At 34.9% G+C, this 7,285-nt stretch overlaps 2 non-coding genes across 2 annotated transcripts; one reads left to right on the forward strand and one right to left on the reverse strand.

Annotated features, from left to right (window-relative positions):
- Positions 1–3,273: 3,273 nt before the first annotated feature.
- TRNAR-UCU (transfer RNA arginine (anticodon UCU)) lies at positions 3,274–3,346 on the reverse strand. The gene has a single exon. It is a non-coding gene; the product is annotated as a tRNA-Arg (tRNA).
- A 3,094-nt stretch (positions 3,347–6,440) lies between these two features.
- TRNAM-CAU (transfer RNA methionine (anticodon CAU)) lies at positions 6,441–6,512 on the forward strand. The gene has a single exon. It is a non-coding gene; the product is annotated as a tRNA-Met (tRNA).
- The last annotated feature ends 773 nt before the right edge of the window (positions 6,513–7,285 follow it).

Here is a 7,285-nt window from a genome sequence, read left to right on the forward strand (position 1 = left end):
CCATTGAATGGATTACGTGCTCCAACCAAGTTCATGGCTTTTTTTTTTTGGATAAGAAGAAAAGTTTCATTAAATTAAAAGTAATTACAACCATAATTTTGAGTTGCATTACCTGTTCCTATTAGTTCGGAATCAGATAGTGCTAACTTTTCAAACAAACCTTGGAGCATTGGGGATGAGAATTTGTCAAATATTACATGTTTGGTTGTCTTAGCAACCTTAATTAACATAGCTATATGGTGTAAAAGCCATGTTCCAAAATTTGGTTTTGGTAATAGATTTGGCAACTCTTCTAAGTTGCACCAAATTTCTTGTATCCCAATCCTTTGTGTTGCTGCCTTATCCATCCCATATTGTATTCCAAAAAGAACTGCTTCTAGCTTGTCCAGTATCTGTACGGTTCCAAAATCGATGGACTGTATATGTCCATTCCTGTGCATCCCAATGCTCCATCTTGCCATCCCTAGGTGCTGGTTAAGTACTCTTGCACATATTAATACAATATTACTAGTTTTTGGAATGATATAACACCAATTTAAAATCTGAAAGGTTAGGTTTTCTGCATTTGTGGTTGGAGAATTATGAATTGTAATTTCATTTTTCTATAGTTTAAGATTTGCAATCCAGTGATTTAGGCTATTTTTAACACCTTAATAGGGTTAGGATTTTTTTGTTGAAAAACTTTAAGATTTCTTTCCTGCCAAATGAAATAACAAGAGATAATAAAGACGGAAAGAAACCATTTGGATTTGGATATCCAAGTGGGTTTCAAGGTTTTGACACGAACTGAAAATTGGAGAGTTCATGGTTGATATGGATGACTTGTTATAACGTGTGTAGAGAAAATATAGATGGACAGAGAAGGAGAAAGACTGGTTCTATTGGAGGAAAAGAGACATGAGTAGCCATTTCATCGTCAGTTTGAAAGGCGACATCTGTAGCTGCTAGTCTTGTCAAACCCATCTCGCTTTATGCGAAGACATCGTTTCTAAGGTCTAATCTCCTCTTCAGATTCTCCTTTTCCACTTTAACAATTTATGAGGAAATAAACCTACTGTTAATGTTTTTATTGGGCAGTTGTTCTTAGTATTTTACAGTAACGTTCTTTTTTATTTAGTCTTTCCACTGCAGGGCTACAAGGATCTCTCTGCAACTGATCGGCGAATTGACCTTCACAAGCCTGACCCATGACTACTTCCCAGTGAGTTCCACTGCCGTAATTTGAGTTTCTGGGTTTTGGGTTTTGAATTTTAACAACTCGCTTTTTCTCCCATTCTAATTCATAGATGGATGATTGGGTTCTTTGCCGTATATTTAAGGAGAACTCAAGTAGCTAGCCACGAGTCTCTGGAAGAAAGAACTGAGCAAGTTTCAAGCTCATCTACATCTTCTCAATTCAATAAAGTTCTTTGTTCGATCTTCCGAGGATCAGTTCAAAAAATCTTAAAATACAAGATGAGAAGCTCAACATGGAAAACCAAGACTAGAATGCCATTAATTTTTTTTTTTTGTCATTAAGTATTAAAATTAATATGTAGTTAAAAAAAATATATTATGAATAGTTAAAGGGCATTTTAGTCATAATATTAGATAAAATAACCTTAAGGGATATTTTGGTTTCTCCAGATTTGAAATTTGAATACACTTAACAGCGGCTAAAGGTGTTAGTTTAGTTGGAACTCACATGTAATATATTGCACTAAAGAGATCCAACGTTATTTATGGTCTACTAAGGAATCCACAAGTAAATCTCTTGAAATTAAAGAAAGAAAAAAAGAAAGAAAGAGAGAGAGAGAGAAAGAAGAAGAAGAGATTACTATGCATTATATCTAAAACAACACATGAAACTACTCTATTTGAAAGAACAATACATCTCACACACTTCTCTTATAAGGTATCTTCTCCTAAAAGAATCATGCTTATCAAACATTCTCTCACTTAGTAAATACAAACGTACATATATTGCAAGCTACTAAGATGGTTTGTATACAATCATTTTGGGTAAAGTTGGAGTGGGAAAAAAATTGTGTTCACCAATAATTCAACCTCTCTCTCTCACACAATGCTAAACAAAGTAGAGAGTATGTCGAGACCCTCTTTTCTTGTCCTCGTTGCAAAACTCTAATCTTTCAAATAATTTTGAAAGCTTTTACAGTACTTTAAAAAGATATTAGAATACAAAAGTACGCTAAATTCTTGTCAAATCATAACAATGACAAATTCCACCAGCGATTGTACCAGTATTACATAAGAGTATAAACTCATTTTAGTTTTGTACTTTTTCATCAGACCAAAATAACCCTCCTTCCCTCCCCAAAATTATCCTCAGCTAGATACACTTTTAGCACTACTTCCAACAAATACATCTTGATTTGGGACTTTGCTTGAGTCTTGCGCATTAAATGCGCAAGACAGTCAAGCCAAACACCTTGGGCCGTAGATCGAAATTTTGGTCGAGATTTTGATCTTCAATGGTCGAGATTGAAATCTATCGACTGAGATTTTAGATCCAACGGTCTGAAATCTCGCTTGACTGTCATGTGCATGTAAGGCGCATGATTGAAGCAATTTCGCTCGACCTGCCAAAGGTTGCCACTCTCTCCAAGTGGACAAAATGAGTTTTATAATGTTTTATTTATTTTTTCTCATGCCAACCTCTGCATACTACAACATAGCAAAAGCAAAGCATAATGCCCCTTGCCCCCCCTGTTCGTCTCCTAAACAATGAGTCTAAAACTTCTTCCGTTCAAAACTTCAAATCAAACACCCATCCATACATCTAGTCCCCGTAGTTCGTCTTCTAAATGAGATTTCCATTCAAAACTTCAAACCAAACACCCATCTTCTTTATGCAATCCCAATGCTCAGTTTATAACGAAAAAGTATTCCTTTCTCCTCAATATCATAGCTTGGGGAGTTCCAATGGTGCTCTCAATTTGCTCGATTGTTCACTGAATTGGATTTAGGGAATGAGTTTCGCGATGGGATGCTGTCAAACTACAAGTGCTGATTCGAGTGCAAATTGAAAAACCCGATGGCAACTCATTGGCATCATCACTCTAATAAGAGTCTCCAAACTGAAGGATGCTTCCTTTTTCCTTCTTATCCACTCTCTTCATGGCCTGTTATTTGTTTGTTATATGTATTCAATTCGTAGTTTCATGGTTCATTAAAAACAGAAGTAAACCAATGAATCCACTAGTAATAATTAGGAGGAGCAAGTTCGTTCAAAACACTAGTGAGAGAACATCTAAACAAAAAAAATTCAAAATGCACGCCCGGTGGGACTCGAACCCACAATCGCCTGATTAGAAGTCAGACGCCTTATCCATTAGGCCACGGGCGCTGTTGAATGTTAAGATACATTTTTTTCTATTTGTTAGTTTTTATAGGAATTTCTTATTTAATTTCTTTTTTATTCTTCTCTTTCTGCATCCACGATTCTCATAATATATGGAGAATTAGGAAAAATACATTAACGGTCTGATAAAAAAGTATATATATATATATATATATATATTTTTTTTTTTTGATACTGAAAGAAAACTTAGTATTAAATAAGAGAACAAGTACACAGACTATTAGCATCTATGACTTCTATTCTCCCTTGATGTTCTATGGAGGATATATATGCTTCTGGGTGAATTGTTTCAGATTAGGTTTCTTAATATTACAAAATATATTTATCAAAATTGGGACATAATCTATTGGCCATTTCATATGGTTATATGGTGAGAGTAGTTCTAGCACTTCCTTTTCATTGCTCCATATTTCTTTTACTTGTATGTTGTAAGCTAGTGCTTTTTCTATTCCATCCATCATTCCACTTAGGATAGCTTCCACGATCTTTCCCTTCTTCAGTCCTCCTGCACTGAGATACCTTAGGTGTCCTTCCCAGAATAGTCCCACACTCCATCCAGTTCTCTCTAATGCTGCATTATGTACCCCTGCACACATCAACATAGGTAAATAGCTTAAGTTAGTCATAGTTTTACATAAACATGTGTGTGGTTTAGAAACCATCGTCTCTCTAGGTGTGGGCCCTAACGGCATCATTGTGTTGGTTTCTAGAAATTGGATCCAATTGTAAGTGTTGAACAACACTTTTTCTGGGTTTGGATTCAGCTTCTGAAAGATTTTATTGTTTCTTTTTTTCCAGATGAAATAACAAGTGATAATAAAGACCGATACTACCCATTTCTTATTACCTTCATCTTGCCTAGGGTCAGAAATAAAAGAGTTGCACAGATCAGTGATTGATGCATGTGTCACTCTCTCTGTTCTGAGGCCTAAGGGTCCTGCCGCCCAGATTCTTTTTGTCCATTCACAAGATAAAAAAATATGCCAGAGAGTTTCAACACAGTTATCACACATCTCACATATTGGAGATATTGAGGTCCATTGGGCAAGTGTCTCTTTTATGGGGAGTCCTGTATTTATCAGACGCCAAAAGAACGTCTTGAATTTTGGGTGTAAGGGTAGTTTCCAAAAGAACTTCCACCAGTTGGTGAGTGGATTGGTTTGAGATAATGTTCTCAAACGAGATAGTGATTTCCGTGCCAATTTGACAGTAAAATCTCCATTGCTTGAAAGAAGTGGTATCCAAGCATCATTATCAGCATTGAGATTAATATTTAACAGATAAAAAGATTGAGAAGTTTGAGGCAAAGATAACTCCCTGTTGTCAATATTGACTGAATTTCTCACTTCCGCTATTGTTGAATTTCTTGCCCACCTATCATTTTCCGGAACTTGATGGAACCTATGATCTGGATTTTCAATCCATGGATCAAACCAGAAAGATGTGTTCCTCCCATTTCTTACTTTTCTCCACACCATTTTTTGAAGATCTGGCAGTACTCCACATATGCTATTCCATGTCCATGATCCCTTTTTTTTCATCACTTTCGGATAAAAAATAGAACTGTTTGGAAAATATCTTGCCTTCAGAGTCTGTACCCACACGGTTTCTGGATTCTTGAGTATTCTCCAACCTTGCTTTAGTAACATTGCTTTATTTATGTCCTCCATTTTGTTGAACCCCAGTCCTCCATTTTCTTTAGGTTGGCAGCATCGGTCCCATGAGATGAGTGTAAGCTATTTTTCCTTGGTTGGATTTCCTAGCCAAAACCTTTGGCATAGAGAATCGATTTTTCTACACACCGTACTTGAGAATTTGAAGCACTGCATGTGGTAGAGTGATTGAGCTTGACAAACAGATTGTAGTAACACACTTCTTCCTGCAAAAGAAAGACTGGTTTCTACACATTTAATAACATAAAAGATCCTTATGACAAGAGAGAACCAAGGAAAGAAAAATACAAAATCATATGAGTCTCAGTGGTTTTGTAAGCTGGTTTTTATGAGTCTCTATGTAAATAAATGATGCCCATAAAAAAGGGAAGACGTGGTTGTTTGTGGGGAAATCCGATGAAGTTTCTTGTGGGATTTTTATTTTTGAAATAAAATCTAAATAACCTTAAAATTACCGAAATTACCCATGGTCTTTTGCAATAAAACTGACTTTTGAGCCAATAGCACATTTGACGACATATGACATTCTAAGACCTTCAACAAAGTAAGAAATTTTCTTTTTCTTTTGACAAAAAAGAAAAAAAAAAAAATTAAAAAGTGGCAAAGATGAAAATTTGGGACACATGAAGCATCATAAAGGGCATAGTAGGGCCATGGTGTCGAAGGCTCGAAGAGTAATTTGTCCAAAAAGTTACAATTAGATCTAATATGAATTAGTTGATTTAACTTCGTCAAAATCAAGTGTGTCAAGGTGGAATCCCTTTTTGCAGAGAAAAAGATAAGGGAAGTGGAGACATAGTAAAGAAGGAAAGAGAACAGGAATTGGTAGACATGAACATTTTTTGCGTTGATTTAATTTTAGCCCTTTGGTCTTACGTTGGTCACATGTCATCCACAAATAAAAAACTAGATAGAAATGAATGAAATTGGAAATGTATACAATAAAAATCATGAACATCATTGTAGTATTTTTCAATTCATTTCACATAAAGAGACAATGTGAAAAAAAAAAAAAAAACTTAGAAAAATCATTAATGTTTACCAATAATAGACTAAGAAATCTACCATTATGAATTAATAGACTAAAGAAATTATTATTTATTTTAAAGAATAGATGCTTTTAATATATTGAGGATGAGGGTATTACATAATATAATATAATGCATCATCTCTGGTCTCAAGTAGATTTGAATTCTGAGCTCCTAAATGGAAGTTTTAGTTTTTATTAGTTGAACTATCTCTTGGGGTTGAAAGGATCTGAAGTTCATCTAAATCAGCTTATGTGCATATCGACCACTTGTTACAAGTTTTTTTTATTGTATTTGATAAGTGATTAAAAGAATTGATCAACAAAACAAAAATGGTGCATGTATATATAAGTTTACGGTTCTAAATATTAACATCAAATCAGAGTGGCGCAGCGGAAGCGTGGTGGGCCCATAACCCACAGGTCCCAGGATCGAAACCTGGCTCTGATATTCAGAGAGGCTTCTTAATTTTTAGGTTATTTTTTTATGACAAAACTTAAATGCCAATCTAGAAATATAGGTCAAGAGATCCATACAAATGAGAAAGATCCACAATAAACAAACCTGGTGATACTAGTACCTTTAAGAAAATCAGCAAATTTATCAAAATTATTTTTACCTTCGAATATAGCCGGAAAAGAAAACGTTACTAAATAAAGAATAAAGCTCATTCCAATTTAAAGATGATTAAAGAACTTTAGGGGCAATGCAAGGTTGATTGAATGGTAAAATTCATACTTTTAAGTGGAGAGATAGTGAGTTTAACCCCAATTTTCAGAACAATAACCACTGGTAAATAATCTTAAAACATGCATTCTCTTAGCTTGTTTTACGCAAGGATTTATTTTGTAACGTATCCCCTCAGTTATTCTGTGAGCCAAGATGTCATTTGATCTGTTGCTTAAGATAATTAATACATAATGGACCTTCAGATCATATTTCTTAAATAGCAAAATCCCCTTCTTTGATTTAAATCTGTGTTCTCTCCATCTCCATCTCCATCGGTTGGCGTTTCAATTCTTGCTTGCTGTTGTTGACTGAGTTAGTCAATTTTTCTAGTCTTGTTATCGTTTTCCACAAAGAAAACCTTTAAAAGATTGACGCATTTAACACGTTTAAGGGAAATGTTTTCAATCACAACACAGGAATCAACTAAAGTTGGATAGAATTAGAAAGGGTCCATTCATGCAGATTTTTCTTCAGCATGGATGTGTCAGGCCAGC

This window comes from Hakea prostrata, chromosome 5 (assembly GCF_041222555.1).
Source record: "Hakea prostrata isolate BN-2017 chromosome 5, UWA_Hpros_2, whole genome shotgun sequence".
Taxonomy (NCBI): Eukaryota; Viridiplantae; Streptophyta; class Magnoliopsida; order Proteales; family Proteaceae; genus Hakea; species Hakea prostrata.